Source organism: Mesoplodon bidens, assembly GCF_964165515.1.
Source record: "Mesoplodon bidens genome assembly, chromosome: 18".
Classification (NCBI taxonomy): domain Eukaryota; kingdom Metazoa; phylum Chordata; class Mammalia; order Artiodactyla; family Ziphiidae; genus Mesoplodon; species Mesoplodon bidens.
Window position 1 is genome coordinate 26,337,238 of NC_138175.1, and position 21,634 is coordinate 26,358,871.

Consider the following 21,634-nt stretch of genomic DNA (forward strand, 5'->3'; position numbering starts at 1 on the left):
ATGGCCGCTGAGCCTGCGCATCCAGAGCCTGTGCTCCACAACGGGAGAGGCCACAACAGTGAGAGGCCCGCGTGCCCACCGCCCCCCACCCAAAAAAAAGAATAAAGGTGGGTGAATACTGAAATACTAATGAGAAAACTTAGCCTTCCTCCTAATGAGATTATGCAGTTATGATCCAAATGTCCCATTCTAGATTATATCAACTAACCATCTGTCCTGGTTTATCTGGGACTGAGGGATGTAGGACTTTTAGTGCCAAACCAGGAAAGTCTTGGGCAAACCCAGGAGAGTTGTTTACCTACATATCTTCTATTAAGTAATAACAATGTAAGACTCCTATTATGCAAGCCTCTAAACGTCTTCAGTTCATGCTCTCAAAGCACTGGCAAGCCATGAATCATGGCCACCCACCCTTTGGAAAAGGGTATTTTAGAATCCACTAATTTAATCTGACTAATCTGTCAACAAAGTTATGTTCTTAGCAGGGGCTATTTTGCCCAAAGTAGTACCAGGAAACAAACATGCATAAGCTCTAGTCAAGGCAGTTATTTCCACCATGCAAGGCACCTGTTCTTTGCAGAATCATCAGTAAACAGCAAAATATATCAGCTGGCTATCACACCTGTGCTTTAACTGACACTGCGGTCAGTGATTCTAGCTCTATTACTGAGTTATCTCCATTCAAAGTTACTTAGTTAGAAATATCAACATCATTTGACATTTCAATGAGCCTCTGTTTCCTCAATTAAAAGAAAAAGTTTGACTGTCATAGATGAAACAGTCTCTTGTGCCCAGAGTTGGGTTTGGTAGATAAAGGTAACAGTGGAAAGTTGCCAGTGTAAGTGCATTACACAGATACATGGAGGGCCTCATTGCATTTTACACAAGCCCTATGAGGTATGCATTTTTATATCACTTTCTTTAGGCATGAATGACATGTAAAGAAGCTATACATATTTGATATTTAAAACTCCATGAGTTCATGGATAAATATACCCCCGTGAAAACATCACCACCATCAAGGCCAGAGAAATATCTACCGCTACCCAAAGTTTCCTCCTGCCTTATTTATTATCATCATTAATAGAAGTAGTAGTAGTAGTAGTAGTAGTAGTAGAATATCTAACATAAAATTTAACCTCGTACCAAATTTTAAGTATACAACATAGTATTGTTAGCTACAGGCACTATGCTGTATAACAGAATTCCAGAACTTATTCATCTTGCATAACTGACACTTCGTACCTTTGACTATCACTTCCCCATTTACCCCTCTCCTTAGCCCCTGGCAATGACCATCCTACTCCCTGCTCCTATGAGTTTGACTATATTGGATTCTACAAATAAGTGACATCATACTTCCGTATCTGGCTTATTTCACTTAGCATAATGTCCTCCAGGTTAATACATGTTGTCACAAATAGCAAAATTTCCTTCTTTTTGAAGGCTGAATAATATTCAGTTGTACGTATATACCATATTTTCTTTAGTCATTCATGCATCCATGGACATTTAGATTGTTTCCATACCTTAGCTATCATGAATAATGCTGCATTGAACATGAGGGTGTAGGCATCTTTTTGAGATCCTGATTTCAGTTCCTTTAGATAAATACCAAGAAGTGGCGTTGCCAGATTGCATGGTAGTTGTATTTTTAATTTTTTGAGGCATATTCATACTATTTTCCATAAAGGCTGTACCAATTTACATTCCCACCAAGAGCGTACCAAGTTAATCTTTTCTCTACATCCTCACCAACACTTGCTCTTTTTAAAATAGGTGTGAGGTGGTATCTCATTGTGGTTTCAATGTACATTTCCCTGATGATTAATGAGACCGAGCACTTTTCATATACTTGTTGGTTATTTGCACATCTTCTTTGGAAGAGTGTTTGTCGAGGTCCTTTGTACAATTTTTTTTTTTTTTTTTGCAGTACGCGGGCCTCTCACTGTTGTGGCCTCTCCCATTGCGGAGCACAGACTCCGGACGCACAGGCTCAGTGGCCATGGCTCACGGCCCAGCTGCTCCGCGGCATGTGGATCTTCCCGGACCGGAGCACGAACCCACGTCCCCTACATCGGCAGGTGGACTCTCAACCACTGCGCCACCAGGGAAGCCCCCTTTGCACATTTTTTAACAGTTATTTGTTTTGTTTTGTTTTCTTGCTATTGAGTTATAGGACTTCCTAATATATTTTGGATATTAATCTTTTGTCAGATATATGGTTTGCAAATTTTTCTTCCATTGCATAGGTTGTGTTTTCATTCCAATTGTTTCCTTTGCTGTGTAAAAGATTTTAGTTACATATAATCTTATCTGTTTATTTTTGCTTCTGTTGCCTGTAGTATCCAAAAATTTTTGTGCTTTGGCATCATATCCAAAAAATCATTGCCAAGACCAATTTTAAGGAGCTTTTTTCTGAAGTTTCCTGTAGAAGTTTTATGATTTCAAGTCTTATATTTAATTTTCAGTCAAATTTTGTGTATTCTACATGTGGATATCCAGCTTTCCCAACATTATTTACAGAAGAGAATACCCTTCCCCATTGTGTATTCTTGGCACCCTTGTTGAAGATGAGTGGACTGTATATGCATGCATTTATTTCTGGGCTTTCGATTCTATTCCATTGGTCTATTTGGCTATTTTCATGCCACTATGGTACCGTTTTACTTACTGTAGCTTCATAATATAGTTTGAAATCAGGAAGTGTGATACCTCTAGCTTTGTTCTTTTTGTTCAAGATTGCTTTGGCTAATGGGGGATTTTTGTGGTTCCATATGAATATTAGGATTGTTTTTCAATTTCTGTGAAAAATGCCATTGGAATTTTGATAGATATTGCATTGAACCTATAGAGGGTTTGAGTAGTATGGGCATTTTAACAATATTAATTCTTCTAAATCATGGATATGGGATATCTTTCCTTTTATGCGTGTCTTCTTCAATTTCTTTTATCAGTCTATTATACTGATAGATTTCAGCAAACAGATCTTTCACTACCTTGGATAACACTATTCCTAAATATTTTACTGTTTTGATGCTATTGTAAGCGTGGTTGTTTTCTTAATTTCTTTTTCATATAGTTCTAACAATTTTTTGGCAGTGTCTTGAGGGTTTTATATATGAAAGATCATGTCATCTGGAAACAAAGACAAGTTTACTTCTTTCTAATTTGGGTATCTTTTTAATTTGGATACCTTTTCTTTTCTTTTTTTTTTTCTAATTGCTCTGGCCAGAACTTTCTGTAGTATGTTGAATAAAAGTGGTGAGAGTAGGGGCCCTATCTTTTTTCCTGATCTTGGAGGAAATGCTTTCAACATTTCACCATTGAGTATGATATTAGCTGCTGGTTTATCACATATGGTCTCTATTATTTTGAAGTACATTTCTTCTATACTTAATTTGTTGAGAGGTTTTTTTTTAAGCATGAAAGGATTTTGAGTTTTATCAAATTACTTTTCTGCATCTATTGAAACCATCATGCAAATTGTATTCTTCATTCTGTTAATGTAGTGTATCACATTTATTGATTTGTATATGTTGAACCATCCTTGCATCTCAGGGATAAATCCCACTTGATCATGGTGTACTCTCCTTTTAATGTGCTGTTGAATTCATTTTACTAGTATTTTGTTGAAGATATTTGTATCAGTGCTTATCAGAGATACTGGCCTATAATTTTCTTTTCCCAATATGTCCTTGTCTGGCTTTGTTATGAAAGTATTGCTGGCCTTGTGAATGAGTTTGGCAGTGCTCCTTCCTCTTCAATTTTTTGGAATTGTTTAAGAAGGATTGGTATTAATTCTTCGTTAAATGTTTGGCAGACTTCACCAATGAAGCTATCTGATAATGGGCTTTTCTTTGTTGGGAGGTTTTCATTATTAATTCAATCTCCTTACTCATACTAATCTGTTTAGATTTTCTGTTTCTTCATAATTTAGTCTTGGTAGATATTATGTTTTTAGGAACTTATCCATTTCTTCTACTTTATCCAATTTGTTGGCATATAGATTTAATAATAATCCTTCATGATCCTTTGTATTTCTGTGGTATCAGTTGTAATATCTCCTCTTTAGTTTATATTTTGAAATTCTCCCTTCTTTTTTCTGAATTAGCCTAAAGATTTGTAATTTTTTTTTGTCTCTTCAAAAAAAAAATCAACTCTAGCTTCACTGATTTTTTCTATTGGTTTCCTGTTCCCTATTTCACTTATTATCACTCTGATATTTGTTATTTACATCCCTTTGCTAACTTTGGGCTTATTTTGTTCTTTTTCTAGTTCCTTGAGGTGTAACATTAGGTAGTTTACTTGATATCTATCTTTTTCCTAAATGTAGATTTTTATCACCATAATCTTTTCTCTTTAGAAGTGCATATAAGTTTTAGTATGTTGTGTTTCCTTTTTTATTTTTATCAATATACTTTTTTTTTCCCTTTTGTCTTCCTTGACCCATTGGTTGTCCTGGAGTGTGTTATTTAATTTCCACTTATCTGTGAACTTTCCAATTTTCATCCTGTTATTGGTTTCAAGTTTTATATCATTGTGTTCAGAGAAAATACTTGGTATGACTTCACATTTCTTTAATTTGTTAACATGTACTTTGTTGCTTAAAAGATGATCTATCCTGGAGAATGTTCCATGTGATATATATCTGTCACAAATCATGTACACACGTGCCTGCGCACACACACTCACATACAGACACTTCAATACTGAGATGAATTATTTGCTAATTTCCTCATTACTCTCACTTTTTAGAGTAATGGTCAACTGTATTCTAACTACCTTTCAGAAAATACTTAGGAGTATCAATATAGGTAATATTTTCAAAGCAAGAATGGCATATAATAGAAATTTTTGTTTATAGCCATGTTTCAACCACCAAAATCAGCATTGTCTTCAACATAGCCACTATGTTTTTTAACACTTCTATTTTGTTCTAATTTTCAGAACTTAAAATTTGTGATTTTCCCCTGAGTCTCTGAGTTTAGCCTGAAAGCTGGAATAATATTTCTTAGCTCTAGAAAACAATAATGTTCCCAAAGTTTTGTTTAGTCTGAACGAGAAAGTCATCTCTGGGCAATAAGTGAAATGACCACACTGGATAAAATGGAAATCAATTAAGCTTAGGTGTCATGTCATCACAGGTGATGGGGTGAGAGCAGAAGGACAATATGTAGAGAAGGGCTAATTTTCAATTTTTAGCCTCCTCAACAGAATCAGTAGACATGACACCTTCTCATGAGAAACAGTGGCTCATTGTAGCAGTTATCCTCAAATAAGGGGAAACATCAGAATCTCTACCAAAAGGACAGGAAATATCTGTTGAATCTCTGTCCTACTGCCCATTCTTGACAAACATGAATTTCCTGTAAATTAGTTAGATAAACAATCCAAGAATCAGGATTTCTGAATTTTATCCATCTCTGACAACTTACATGGAATAGGAGACATAGGATTGTCACATTTTTCTAGTCTATGTTTCCTTCGAAGAGTTTTGTTGATGAAACTGATATGCAACTCCATGATGTATTTCTCATGCCAACTTACCTCATGAAATTAAAACATTTTAAATAAGAATATAATGATAGCTCAAATGTACTTTTTGTTAGTAAGAACCCACCTGACATGGTATGCACATGTGATAATCATATATTAGAAGGGATATAAAAACGGTAACATTTCCACAGAAATGACCAGAATGATAAAGAAAACACCAAGTATTTGAGGGTTTGAAGGAGGAAGCAGTGATGTTTAGATCTGAATGAGACCTGTGAGGTGGCACATGATAGATTTCATTAACGAGATACTTGAAAAGAGTTATTTTCTATTTACTAGTCCTTTAACTTGATCCAACAAGACAAAACCAGTGATTGGAAGATAAAAGACATTACTTCCAAAAATTTCCAAATGTCATCAAGAGTGGAACACAATATCTTACACAAGAGTGAGTTCCTATCATGTAAGTACTTCAAGCAAGAGAGTGTTAAGTAAAAGATTTCTAAAGATGTTTTGGACTTACGTTCACAAGGTGTGTGCCATGGAAGAGGAGATACAGGTTACCTTAAACAGTGCTTCTGAAAAAGAAAAAAAAATCTGTCATTGAATATGATTGAAAGACACTAGGTTAAATGAAATTAGACTTTTTAAATTGTAGGACTTAACAGAGCACTTCAAATAATAATGTGCATTCCTAGACAATGAATGGGGAGGAGGGAGTGTGGATAAAAAAGAATGAAAGAAATGATGTATCTGAGATCTCAAGATATTATTTTTGCCCTGTTATCAACCTTGTTCAGAACTATTTTTAAAACCATTGCTATACAATGTATGCTAAAAGAATAAAAATAAATACAAATAAGTTATGGGATATAATCACCATATTGGTATTTAATACAACATGAATGTCTAATATTATATGAGTGCATGAGGTTATGCCAGAACCACAATATAATGATAACAAAGAGCAGTAAATGTGGTGGCATCATCTAAACATATTTACCCAGCTGGCAATGAATAAGTAACTGAGCATGAGGCAACCACTATGAGTCAATGTGAGAGACCTTGGGGTAACCCATTCATTTAACTAAAGTCTGAATAATTTTAAAAGTAATGAATAATTTTTCTACCTCTAATGGGTCAGTTGATTTGTGCCAGCCCATGACCTGTTTGCCTTCAGATCTATTTCTTACTCTTTTTCTGCTGTTCTCTGGGTGACAGGGAAGCTGATTTCTGCAGACTCACCAGTCAGGGGGCTTTTGGGTGGGTTTAGCCAACAGGAGATGTTGGTGAGAGATGGGAGGGCAGGAAGGATAGAAGGTCTAGAGATTTCCCTTCTCTTTCTCTGCCTCAGGCTGGGTCTGTGTAGCATAAGAATTACCTTGGTGATTCTAGCCCTTCGGATCTGGTAACCGTGCCTTTTCCTTGGTTCATCCTGCCTAGGATGGCAGAGGCTTTTTGCTTTTGCTAATCTCTGGATTATACCAGAGTTTTCTTTTGGCTTCTTAGCAATGCCGTCACCCATATAACAAATTCCCAGCACTTTATTTCCTGTGACTTATGTACTTTCAGTGGTTTCTGTTTTCCTGGCTGGACTCTGGTAAATATAATGGTTTTCTACATTACAGAAGCATTTTTTTAAATGTTAATGCATTATTATTTTCTCATAGGATTCCAAAGATGAAAAGGATCTTGGAGACTGCTTAGCCAAACAGTCAGACTGCAGTGTCTGATAAAGAGAGGGAGAGAACCAAATGGGTAGGGATGTGAAAAGCTCTCACCCTTGCTTCAACAAGATCATTTTAAGTATTTACCTGTTTACAGGCATTGATTCTGTATCAAAAAAATGTGTTGCATTGATATAGTTGTAAACCTTAATACTGCAGAAAAGGCCCAGGAAAGGGTTGACTTTTATTTTGTTCAATTCACTACATCCTTTCAAATTCATCAATCTTTTATTGAGCAGATCCTGCTTTCCACCCCCAACCCCCCGCAAGTATCGAAAGGGACTCTACCTACACTGTTTTGCTTTATCTTCCCATCAACTCATTGAAGGTGGAATCAACTCATTGAAGGTGGAGTATTATTCAGAAATTGAGATTGAGAAAGGTGAAATATCTTGCTACATCTCTATAGTAAATAAGCATCCAAATCAGACCTAAACCCCAAATTAATGTCTTTCAACAATACAATCCTGCTTCCCTTGATGATTAAATGCTTATCTGATCTTAGAGTTACAAGAAGAGTTTTAGAGAGTAAAATGATGAGTTTAATTGTGGAAATGTGAAATAAAAGCAAGTGAATGTGCCTTTTAGCAAGAACTTAATCTAATGCCTGATCTAACCCTGATATAGTAACTTTTGCCAACTGTTGTTTTTGTTTAAATAGTGTCTTATAAAATATTCCATTCCCAAGGTAGAGGATGAATATTAGCACCTATAAACTTTCCCTAGCCTACCACTTAGAATACACCTTTATCACAAATTATTCCACCCAAGATCCTCAATTAATATTAATATTATAACCCCCATCATCATCCTCTCCAAAATAATTCAGTGTACAAGCTTTGTCTAATGAGGGAAAGAATAGAAAAAAATCTTTAACAGATTCGCATATGGGAGGGAAAAACCAATTAAAGATTATCTCTGAACCAGGACCACCAATATGAGATGGGATGCATAACTAATCAGCCCAAGAAGTACAACACGTGAAGTGAGGAAAGTGTCATTGTGAGAAATGTAACAACAGCCTGATGTGCATAATTCACTTTTCCCATGGAGCCCTTGCCCATCTGCTGTGACTTAGCTGAATATCAGAAGATGCAAGGAGGCCATCATTCATTAACTCACTCAGCTCCTTCAGGGCCTGGCTTTGCCTTCATTTGCCTTCATTTATTCTTGCACTAAAGACTTGGAAACCATTAATTCTACTCTATGGGTTTCTGAACTTTCCAGGTTAGGATCTAATCAGATTCTCTTCTAAAGGGAGCAGAGGTCTGAAGTGCTTTATACACAAAGCAAAGAGTATCTAACATTTGTTAAAGCTCCAAAGAACTACCTTCTCCCCGGCTATGATGGATTAAAACCATGAAAACACAGTCCTAATTCTAATGTTCTTGGAAACAATCCTCCCAGGCTTTATTTTTCCTATGTCTGCCTGGGCTCAGGCAGGTTTTTGACACTAATCACTCCCAGTCAGGCTTTGGAATCACGGCTTGAAAGAATTCCTAAACTTTAAGACACACATGGAATGAGTGGATGATTTTAAGCTAATTCTGTATGATATGAGTTATTTATTTTAAAGATAGCGATCAAATGATGCTTTGCTTTGAAATGCCCTTAATTATTCCTTAGTATTTTAGGAGTAGTGTTGTTTTTCTCTCATTCAGTCATGGATTCATTTGACAAATATATAATGAATAGCTTTCTATGTCAGGCCCTGGCATAGGCATTAGGGGTTCAGTAAACAGTAAGACCTAGTTCCTTTCTTTAATACTTTAAGTTCTGGTAGGTGCTTAGTATTGCCATTAATATCATAGTAAGAATGTTCATTATTCTGGTGCATTATTTTCCCCTTTCAGGATGTCCTTCTTTCTAAATCTCTGCATCCTGAATCCTGTTTCCGTTCCTTAAGCTCTATCTCAACTAAATTCCATCAGAATGGTGACTATGTCTGATTTTGCTCATTAGTTGTTTATCCCCAATCCCTATAGTGCCTGTCACACAGGAGGCACTCAACAAACATTTAAATTATTTATTTACTGAAAAAACTCTGTTTTATCAAGCCAAATGATATCCTATTTCTCTGAACTTTGTTTCACTCAGACAAACCACTGGTATTAGATGCTTCTAAAAATGATCAAAATTTTTAGAAACTAGTTGAGCTTATAAAATATACAGTTTACAAGCAGAGATATGTCTTAACCATGTTGGTGATCCCTTCAGTCTTAAACACATATAGTTAGCAATCCCCACACTTTGTTTGTTTGACAGAAAGATTTTCAGTTCGCCAGTGTAAAATCAAATGGCACTAAAACTACTGTGAACTAAATGCCTTTTTGGTAATATTTTTTCTTTTGTTAAAAATTAAAGACAATATACAAATATGGAATATTTGAGTATCAGGATTATTCTCTGTATGTTAGACATCTGTATAGAAAAGGCTTGATTTGAACATTACTCTTTCTTTGCAGTTTTAAAAATAACTATTTTATGTTAAAAATTAAATTTTAAAAAGTATACATTTGGGGAAATTATGAATATATAAAACTTTGTAACTATCAGCCAGACCAAATTATAGAACACTTCCATCAACCCAGAAAGTCTTCCCTCCAAATATCCCAAAGATGGAGTCACTCTTCTATTCTAATACTTCATATAAATGAAGTCATACAGGAGTATCAGGTAAATTGAAAAAAATACGTTAACATTACTCTCTTAACACTTTATTAACAATTTAGAGCTTTATATCCAATGGATATTAATCAGTGGACCCAGTTTGCATGTTGTTTTGGTAGAAATGTTAGAGTGCACAAAATTATTTTTTTCTCAATTGACATTGTGACTAACCTATTTAAAAATTTCAAATAATAACAAAAATCAATACTGGTCTTGAAAATAGAATAAATATACTTTTTAAAATGAAGGAATGGAAGAGTATAAGACAGCCTCTAAATATCTTTGGGTAAAAAGTGGATTTAGCATTATATCTGGAAATATAAAACTTATTTCTTTTCATTAGGGAATCTTACTTAAAACCAGGATTGTTGGGCAGAGTACAACCCTTTGGGATCCAACAGGACAATGGACAAATGTTATGACTTAGGTATAATTTCCAAAAGCATTAAAAAGTCTTTAGGAACTACAAGTAGTATGCAGAAATTCTGCAACTTGAAGGGTTCTATTTAAATATGTCTACCAAGGTTCTTAAGAATGTAGGCTTATCTGCAGTTGGAAGGCTGCAAGTTTTGCTTTCCTGCCAGAAATCTTAATCAACTGATACTGTTGACATCGTCCAAAAACAATAAGCAAGATTAGTGGAAGTTACACATCCTACTCATTATTGCTTTGTTGAAGAGTCACTCAACTGAGAGAACAATATTATATTATAGGACTTATTTACACTAATGTGAATCATTTTGTCCATAAACAAATGAGTAATGACCTGTTAGTCCAGGAGATTAAAAGCTAAGCAGATGTTTCACAAGAACAAAAATTAGTCTGGGGGAGGAAACAGAAAGCAAATTCATGTTAGTCATTGGCTTTCAAAACTGAACGATGTTAGACCACTTGAGTTTGTTGAGTGGGACAAGGGAACGCAATTGCTATTTTTGCTAAGGACCATTTATAAAGAAGTTTCAAAGTTCCTTTTTAAAAAATTATTTGCTTTTTAAACAATGAAGCAGCTACTAAGAAAATGGGTCCTCAGACAGCTCACCTCCAACTCTGTAAAAGACTGCCAAACATCTCTTGTGCTTCGAAATGTATGGCTCAGGGATTGATTTCACTGGACTTTACACAAATCTTTGCTTCATGGACCCATTTTAGTAGGTAATGCTATATCCTGTAACTCTATTTATCCTATTAGTCAGTGAAGGGGAGAGGAAATGTTACCAGGATGTCAGAAAAAGATGAATAACTGGCAAGTGGAAGTTCAGAGAGATCAAGAAAGTCAATCTGGTAGCAGTAACGTGATCAGAGTAGATGACTCAAAAGGGAGCTAATGCTGGTGATTTTAAATGAACTTATTTACAAAACAGAAATAGAGTCATAGACAGAGAAAACAAACTTACGGTTACCAAAGGGGATAATGGCAGGTGGGGGATAAATTAGGAGTTTGAGATTAACATATACACAATATATGAAATAGATAAACAGGAACGACCTACTATATTGTGCAGGGAACCATACTCAAAATCTTGTAATAACCTATAATGGAAAAGAATATATATATATGTGTGTGTGTGTGTGTGTGTATACACATTAACTGAATCACTTTGCTGTACACTTGAAACTAACACACTGTAAATTAACTATACTTCAATTAAAAAATGAAAAAAGTCAAGCTGGTAGTAATAATGTGATTAGAGTAGGTGATTCAAAAGGGACCTAATATTGGTGATTTTGTGCTTACTATCTCATGAAAAGGACTTTACAGCTTTGTAATAAGATGTCCTGACTCTGGATCTCTGAGCCTACAAGGATGCAGTGACTTTCCTATTTAGGACCATGTTACATGTCAGATAGCCACTTAGGTCAAGAATATTGCTGGTTCTGGGCTGAGGTGAAGATCAAATGCAATGATGATGTTTAATCTTGGAATCTCACATGCTTATATTTTTAGAGAAAGATAGCTCGTCTTTAACACTAAATCTTGATAATACAGCATTCTTTTTTCAATTTGCAGGATCATCATGCACATTAGTTAAATATTACAATCTTGGGCTTCCCTGGTGGCGCAGTGGTTGAGAGTCCACCTGCCGATGCAGGGGACACGGGTTCGTGACCCTGTCCGGGAAGATCCCACATGCCGCGCACCGGCTGGGCCCGTGAGCCATGGCCGCTGGGCCTGCGTGTGCGGAGCCTGTGCACCGCAACGGGAGAGGCCACAACAGGGAGAGGCCCGCGGACCACCAAAAAAAAAAAAAAAATATATATATATATATATATATATATATATATATACACACATATATTACAATCTTGATTTTGCAGTTATGAAATTTAAGATGCAGAGAGTTTAACAAAATTACTGAAGTATAAGTAACTGGCTTCAAATTCAGGGGTAAAAATTCAAGTAGGTTTGAGTTTAATCCAGTGTTTTTTCCACAAATCTAGTATTAAAGGACTTATACACGGTCAGTCTGGTTGTAAATCAAATGGGGAGCTTTTCAAATCATACATATTAAAACTCTACCCCTATGACACCCATGTGCTATTATAAATATGCCACATTCTAAAATATTTTTTTCTTCATTAAAGTTGTGCTGGCTTAGTGTTCAACATGTTTCAGATCGTTTAACCCAGGCAAACTGTTTGAAAATCACCTAACTATGCAAACTAGTACAATCGCTGGAATGGCCCAATTAAGAACATACTATTCTTCTCAATGTAATTTAACTATGCATGAATATTAGAAAATTTTGAATGCATTTGCTAATATGCTGATTATATAATCAATGATACTGATCATGTAGTAGGATAAATTGCCATTGACTTTGAACTGCCTTCAAATTCCCCAAACATAAATTACCATAAATTTTTAATTTGAATTTTGTTTCTAGAAAAAGCAGAGACTATCATTTCGTCTATGTAGTTATTTGTAATTCATTGACTACAATTAGTGTTCTTAATATATCAGATGAAGTCTTTCAGCTGAAAAATTTCCATAAAAAATATCTAGAGCAGACTTACTGTGTCCCTACTACACATTATGCGCATATCCCATGCCTGACACATACCCTCATTCCTCACCATTTCTGTCCTAATAAGTTCTCTGTTACTTGTACTACCATGCTCAAGCATCACACCCTTAAAAAATACCTTTCCTGCAACTACAGGTCATGGTACACAATCTGTGTGTGACACATTTTCATGGAAAGAAGGAAGGAAAGAGAAAGATATAGTATTAAGAACATCAATTCTACTGCTAATAATAATAGCAGCTAACATTTATTGATACTTATTCTATTAAGCACTTTATATACAGTAATGTTGTCAGTGACCCCCCAATCAAACCACCTGGAACATTGCCTGTGGCTGAAAAAGTCAGTTTATTACTCATAGCAAAGGAGAATGCATAGCATGGGAAACCATAGGATAGCTCAGTGAAAGCATGTTAGAAAGGACTTATTATAGGATTTATGCTCTGGTTGAGCTGGGGCGGGTCCAAAGAAGTGGGGATACATACTGGTTTGGGTGATGTCAGAAAGCAGGAATCATTCTATAATTGTAAATCTCATTAAATCTTATTTGCAGGGCAGGTGAACTAAAGAAAAGCTAATGCTGTTTTTGGTAAAACAGCAGTAGCCATTCATACTACCTAGGAGAAAGGGTGATTTGGTATATTATGCCTTGGACAAATAGTCATAATTGGTCAGTTTTTAGACATGACTGTGGAGTGGTCTTTTGTTTTGATCCAACATGACCACAGAGTGGCATTCTGATGTTGACATTCTATGTAATTGCTTATGTTCAACAGTGCCTGGCAGTGAGTGTGGGAACAGCATGTAGTAACACAAAAGCCTAGCTGATAGTCGCGGGTTAGCTCTAGATGTCAGGGACTGCTTTTCTCTTTCTTAATACCTATACTAGGCCATTCGTTTCATCAATAATTCAATCAGTTTTATGCTATTACCATCTCCATTCTATTGATGAGATAAATGAAAGTCAGATGGGTTATGTAACTTGCTCAAGGACACAGTGACAGTAATAGGACCCATTAGTTGAATATTAGGCTGTCTGCTTCCCTGATTCCAGAGGCCAAAAAATTAATCCTTCACTAAACTCTCCATTAATAGACATGAGAGAATTATTCTATTTTTCTCCCTTTGAGTCAAATTATTACCCTAAGAGCTACAAATATTAAAAATGTTTCTAGTCTTAGCAAAAAAAAAAAAAAAAAGTTTCTAGTCTCAACCCAGTGATATTGCCCAAACATTTCAAATGTATTCCTTCCCTCTCCCCTCACAATTCACAATGTTTTGGCTTGTAAAGTGGTCAGTTTGCTCTGTTGAGTCACTAGGTCTACTCACTCAAAGTATATTATTCTCATGCCTTCAGCTAAAATACAGAAACCATATAAATGTTTCTAGGCTGAGCCACCTAAACCCATGAAGAGGTAAAGCTTTTTATTTATTTACTTTTTTAACCCAAGGAGATGAGCAGCAAAGCTTTCTTGAATAATCCCTGAAACAACCTCTGAGATTGCATAAGGATTTATCTGGCTCACAACCCCAGTCATAGCAGCCCCGTAAAGCTCAGCAATATGATGTGACTTCTCCTGACTTCCTTTGACGCAGACTCTTATTCAGCTGTATCTTCTACTTTGAATTCAGGCAATCTGGGAAGAATTCAGAATCGTATAACTGCACATTTCACACTTTTAAGACAAAAGGGAGTTGATAGCTTGACCCAAAATTTGGTTGATTTATTTTTATGTTGATATGTAACATTTTGATAGTTACAATTATATAATATGATAATCATGTTGCAGAAGGTGGATATAACGTTAGAGATAAACTACTAGTTTTACAACATAACTACAAATTCTTCAACACTCCTCTCAATGAGAGGTGCGGTAAGGCCCCTCTCTTTGAATTTGGACAGGTTTGTGACTACTTCGGCCATTAAAATATGGCAGAACTGACAGAAGGTGACCTCTGAGACTACATTATAAAGGCCATGCAGCTTCTGCCTTGTTTGTTGGAAAACTCATTCTTGCAGCCCTAAGCCCCCATAGGGGAAGTCCAGTGAGTCATGAGTCGGAGATTGCCCAGACTGACAGATGAGCCATCCCTTCTGAGGAACCAGACCTGTGAATGAAGCTGTCTTGGGCCCTCCGGACCATTTACCATGATAATACCACTGCAAGATATCTTACAACACCATGTAGGATAGAAGAATCACCTAACTGAGCCCTGCTCAGATTTCTAACCCCCAAAATCATGACATACAATAAAATAGTTATTGTTTTGTCATAGTTTCATACACAGAAGTAGATAACTGGAACAATTTACCTCCAAAGAACTGAAGATTGCAAGGAATTTCACATGGCTGGAGAAATGGCTAAAAAAAAAGAGACCTGTCTTTTTGGCAAACTCAATTCACCATGAACATTATGTGATTTCCACCCCCCCCAAAGTATTGAAATCTGGATATGGTTGGGAGGCAAACAAATATTCCTTTAAATTATCTGGTATAAAACACACCAACTATTATTTAACTATTCATTCACTCAATCAGTGAACAACTCTTCACCACAGAGAATAAATTTTGACTTGGATTTTACTTGGTGGAAGGTTTAAGCAGGAATTATTAGGGATACATTAGATTCCCAGATCTAATCCCTACAGTAGTAAGACACAAATACATACTATTTCTCCTCAAGGATTTTTTACTTTAGAGAAAAAAATACAAAATTTTAAAAAAATTCTGGTATTTTTGTGACATATTTCCAGTCTTTATTTTCTAACCTGTCCAATCATCTATTTCAATTTCTGGATTCAAATATCAGCATGGAAACACATTTTAGTATGATGGGTAGTCTAAGGAATGATAAACATAACAAAGTGATTTAAGTCAGTAAGAAGTGATTTTGATGTTAATACACACAAAAATACTTAATTTAAGAGAAATGTTTCTTAATAAATATTGAATTGCCTAATTTAAAATATAATAAGTAACAAAGGTTTGTATCAGTAGATGTCATATTGAGTCCATAGTTTCATTTCATATACTTTTTGTCAAGTGTGTCTAGTATCTTGGTAATTAAAACCCTGCAAACTCTATTTGTCAGTGTTCACTAGATCAGTGCATTGGAAATCGTGATTGACCTCATTTTTGAAGTTCAGGTTGTAAAAAATATATTAGGACATAGGGTCCTGAAAAAGCGTAACTTTATATCTGACTACTAGTTACTAAAAATGTACAATCTCTTATAAAATTATAATATTCTATAGTAAATAATCAAGATTTTTATTGAATAAAAATAGTTTTATAATCATTCCTATGGTTAAAATATAGGGGTAAATAATATATGAAGTATTTAGAGACCCATGAGGAAACTGCAAATATAGCAGGACTAATGCTGAAACAAAAGGACAATTGGACTACTAAGAAGGCCAGGGGAGGAAATGAAAGACATCCTCACACAATTCATTGATAAATTCTCCAAGATTCATAAAGGGGGACATGCAGAGAACTCTGTAGCTACATATACTTATACATCGATGCTGTGGACAGTCATTCACATAGACCAGAACTTTTCCCACAGGTGGCCCTTAAAATGATTTTAGGTAGTTAAGATAGCAAAATATAAAATAAAATAAGTCCCATATTGAGAAAGCCATTTTCTTTTTAATCCGTCTTTCACTCCTTTTGAATACACTGACTCAGTTTGGTGCTGGTATGTCCTGAACACCATTCTAAAACTTGCTTTATCTAACAAAGAGTAGGTTTATGGCACAAAGCCTTCACAAAATAATACCATCTTATTAAAATGTAATTGCATAGCTTTTTTGTATTTGTTTTTATATTTACCTTATTTTTTTCAAATGGCAGCAAAGTAATACACTCATAGTAATAGATAAATAGTCTTTCCAAAATGCTGAAAGGTACACAGGAAGATTTAATGAGGTATATATGGTCACTGCCTGAGCTTTCTGTTCCGAATGAAGATGTGTACCTATAAAGTCTGAATTTGACTGTACAACCAAATCCACCCCAAATTTTGTAGTCTATACATTTGGTTGTCTAGATACTAATCCTCACTGCTTTACCGCTACTCCCTTGTCAGAGTTACTATCATCTCTCACCACAATTAAATAGCGAGAGCTTCTAACTCATCTGCCAGTTCCTACCTCTTCCCCTATCTGTACTCCATTCTCAAAACAGCATCCAAAGTGTCCCATGACAAATGCTATCAGGTCTTGCAGCTTCTCTGTACAGAATCCTCCAATGTCTCCCTATTTTACTCAGTTTGAAAGTCCAACGATTTGCAATGTCCTATTAGGTCCGGCTGCTGGTTATTTACTTGACCTCATCTATTACAAATCTCATCTTGCTTCCACCCACTGGCAAAGGGTATTCCTAAAAACAATATGTCTCCAAGATGGTTGACACTAATACAAATATTTTTAGTTAAATTAGATTCTGCTAATGATTTTATTAGATGTAGTTATTTCATTTTTAATGTTTGAGATAAGTATACAACGTTAAATACTTAACGTTTTGTGCAGTTTGAATGATGAATTTCTGATCTTTATAATATTAGTACAGTCTTTAAAAATATTAACCATTTATATGTCCCATTATTCACCAGTTCTCAAATTCCAGGCTTTATTATTCCTTATGGAAGGCCCAAACCTTACAGTTTAGAGCCAGATTTAAACAGCCCAAATGACAGGATGCTGAAGCAAGCGGGAGAGACATGCTGATCACTCATGCACTCCGTTATTACCATGCTCCCAAAGCTCTGTTTTCCATTTCACATCATGTATCAGTAAAAATGTCGCAATGACAAGGTAATAGGAGGATGATTAGCTTTAATGTACTCCCTTTCATGTTTGTAGTTAGAGCTAATATGAACTAATTTATACCCTTAGATATTTTTCTTTTCTGTGTGTTTTGTAACAAATGTGAAAATTGTTGGTGTAAGTGCAATCGATCAATTGAGATAAATGCAAGTTGAGTTCAATGACTCTTTAACAAATTTTCATAAGGCTACCCCTTTTGATAAAAATTGTTAGTCATTTCTATGTCAGCATAAACACTGTAGAATCCTAGGAACTCCAGGTTCTGGTAGGTGATATGGATTTTTTTGATTAAACAAGTGAAACAAATAGCAACAAATCGAGTTGGCAAACAATTGGATGGTACAGAACAAAGAAATCACATTGCATTTGATCAGCTTGTATTTGATCTTAAAACTGCATTTTATATTATCAACAGTACAGCTAATCAATATTTTGAAAGATCTTGGGACAACTGTAAAGTGGTATAGGCAGTCAGTTCTGAATAACTCTAAATGAAATGTACCCAAAATTATTCACTATTTTTATTTAGTGTTCTATTTCTGGATATCCTTTAAATACTATGAAATATAATTAGAATGACTAACAGAATCTTTATCAAATTCGATGATAAACTTAATATATCAATAGTGAATGCTTTGAGTCAATTTGCAAGGTACATACAAATACAAATTTGCTCAATGCTTTGACTAATGGAAGTCACATTTTAGACAGATAGATACAGATAGATATAGATGCAGATGTATAGATAAATAGATACATATAGACCTATATTGGGTATAATCTAAGCACATACACTATCTAGAAATGCTTATACCTCAAAAGCACCTAGAGATGCCTCAACTAATAACAGTGCTTGTTAATTTCCCATGCTGACACAGTTCAAAACTATGGTGGCTTGATACTGAGATGCTAAGTATGGTTCCTGGGGAAGGAGCTTGGTGGTGTCATTCTCCCTACTTGAGGTGTGCACTGTCTCTGTAACAATACCTGCAAAAGAAACACTGAAAGCAATTTTCGCTTTTCACCTTTTTTCGTAAAAGTGAAAACTTTCTTCAGATTTCTTTCGGTTAGCAAAAACTGATATTAATGTAGGTCTTTCATAAAAGCAAACTGGCATAAAACAAACCTTCAAAAACTGGGGGGTATCTCTGTACAGAAGGAACTGAAATTAAGTTCTCAAAGAGGTATCTGTACTCTCCTGGTCATTGGTGCTCTATTCACTATAGCCAAGACATGGAAGCAATCTAAATGTCCACAGATGGATGAATGGATAAAGAAATGTAGTATGCGCATAAAGTGGAATATTATTCATCTTAAAAAAATAAATCCTGCTTTTGTGAGAATATGAGCAGACCTGGAGGACATTATGCTAGGTGAAATAAGCTAGACAAATAAGGACAAATACTACATGATACAACTTACATGAGAAATCAAAAATAGTCAAACTAATTGATGCAGAGAGTAGAATGGTGATTTCCAAAAGGTTGGGGGAGGCAGAAATAAGGAGGTATTAGTCAAAGGGTACTAAATTTGTTATGCAAGGTAAATAAGTCCTAGAGATCTACTACATAGCATAGTGCCTGTAATTAACAAGACATATACATAGTTAAAAATTTGCTAAGAGGGTAGATCTTATGTTAAGTATTCTTATCACAAAAATAATAAAAATAAATAAAGAAGGCAGGAGGAAACACTTGGAGGTGATGGTATAGATTGTGGTGATGGCTTCAAAGATGTATAGTTCTCTCCAAATTCATCAAGGTGTATATATTAAATATGTAGAACTTTTGGTATGCCAATCATACCTCAATAAAGTGGTTTTAAAAATGAAAAGTTAAAGCAAAAAAGTGACAGTCATAGTAAATCACCACTGTAATCCTGATTGCTTAAATGCAAAATCCATTCCTCTATGAACAATTCATGATTTCCCTAGACAGGTAAAACTCCCTTTCTCTAAATTCCCGTGTCATTTTATTGGTTGATTTTGCCTCAACAAAATAATAACTTTTCATAGTCACAAAAATTGCTAAAGCAATCCATACATCACTTCCATTTAGTCTTCAGGGCTATCTTATTTTAGGATGAAATTATTGATATAAATAAATGTGGTCCCAAGATATATTTTAAAAGGTTAAATATTCTCTATAGCATCTTTTATACTCAATTCAGGGGATGAATCAATTTCTTTTTTAGAAATATATATTTAAACCACATTTAAATAGAAATTTTGGCACTTACATAAATTTTACAGGGGTCTGAAATGACAAAGCACATCTCAATATATTCAGATAAATTTCATTCCTTAGTGTGGCAGTTGTTAGCATCATTCACCAAATACTTCTGGTTCTCTTTCCAGTCAAATAGTAGGACTGCATTTCCCTGCCTCTTGGAGTTCATGGGGTCATGTAACCATCACTGGCCAATGAAGCTATGAGTGGAAATAATGTGTATGACTTCTAGGTGGAAATTTTAGGAGTTAATGTGCAATTATTCCTATTTAATTTTTCTGCCTTTGCAATCATGAAGGCACACCCAGACACTGAATCAAATTCACACTGTGTCTCTGAATGAGGATGATGTAGAGGTGAGCCCATCAGCTACTCTGTGCTGTTAATGTATTGTAAGTGAGCAAGAAAGAAACCTTTGTCATTTTAACACACTCAGATTTTTAGAGTTGTTTGTTACAGCAGCATAATCTAACTTACGCTGACTGATACATTTATTATTATCATTCTTTCTTAAAACAATGGAGAAGAAATATATGGCTCATATTTTCTGGAGCAATAGGTTACAAAAATAAAGTTAAAATACTGAATGCATATAATTAAACAATGAATGAAGTGATATGCTCTATTCCTTCAAAAAATCATTTCACTAGATTGGAGGGCATGTAACAATTATCTGTCAACAACTTGTCACTTTGATCACATAAAAAAGAAAGTTACTCTATGAAATCCTTTAATTTGAAATGTTTAATTTTTAATTTTATCCAGAATCCTGTCTGCCATCCTTGGTTATGACACCAATCAAAAAAATTTTTAAATTATACTGATCAAAAATAGAGATTATGATAACTTGACAGCTGAAGGCACCTACCTTTTAAAACTGATAAAAGTTCAAAAAGTTGATAAGTATGTTTGAAAAATGCACAATTTCTGCAATAAATATCAACTTAGTGGAAGGAAATTCACTTTGCAGTTTGCATACTAGATATGCCAATATAAATTGCATTTGAAAGAAATAAGACCATGAAGGTTGGAAATGTCTTGTCAGGTGGGTCCATATGATAAGTTCTGGCCAATAAAGTGTGAGCAAATTTGATGTACATTATTTTCAGGTGGAGGAACTGTGATGCCTATGCTTAATTTCTTAGTCTTTCTCCCAGCCTCCTGTTCCAGGTAGGGCAGGTGAAAGATGGCATAATCTCTGCCAGTATGGCACTATCTCTTGTGATTCCCTTGTATGTTGCTAACACCTTAGCAAACTGCCTATTTATTAAACATTCCTTGAATTACACTAATTTAAGTATTCCATCCATTTCTTGCTGGGCCCCTGAGTAATAGAATCAGACTACTGCCCAGAGGTTTATGTAGAAAAGAACACCCCTCTTTCCATGTAACATCAAGAAGAAATAAACCTCATATATTAAGCCATTGAAATTTGGGGATTATTTGTCAAAGCTCCATAACCCTAAGCCAAACCTTAAAAATACACCTATCAGACTAGATAAGGATTCATCTGTACTTGTTTTTCTAAGAATTCCTGACAAGAGAAACTGGTAAGGGAGTGGACACAAAAGGAAAAAAAAGCCAAAAGGAGGTACAATTTTAGCATAGTTTTAGCCTGGTTTTTCAGGGGGATTCTGGAATGTGACACCTCAGA

The 21,634-nt window shown here is 35.1% G+C and overlaps 1 long non-coding RNA gene across 1 annotated transcript in view; it reads right to left on the reverse strand.

The window, feature by feature from the left end:
* Positions 1 to 21,634, reverse strand: part of LOC308606257 — a 1,608,653-nt gene that overhangs the window by 571,158 nt on the left and 1,015,861 nt on the right. The window contains exon 9 of the long non-coding RNA XR_014013787.1: positions 6,023 to 6,077. This is a non-coding gene — a long non-coding RNA (uncharacterized lncRNA). The remainder of the gene's footprint in view (positions 1 to 6,022; positions 6,078 to 21,634) is intronic.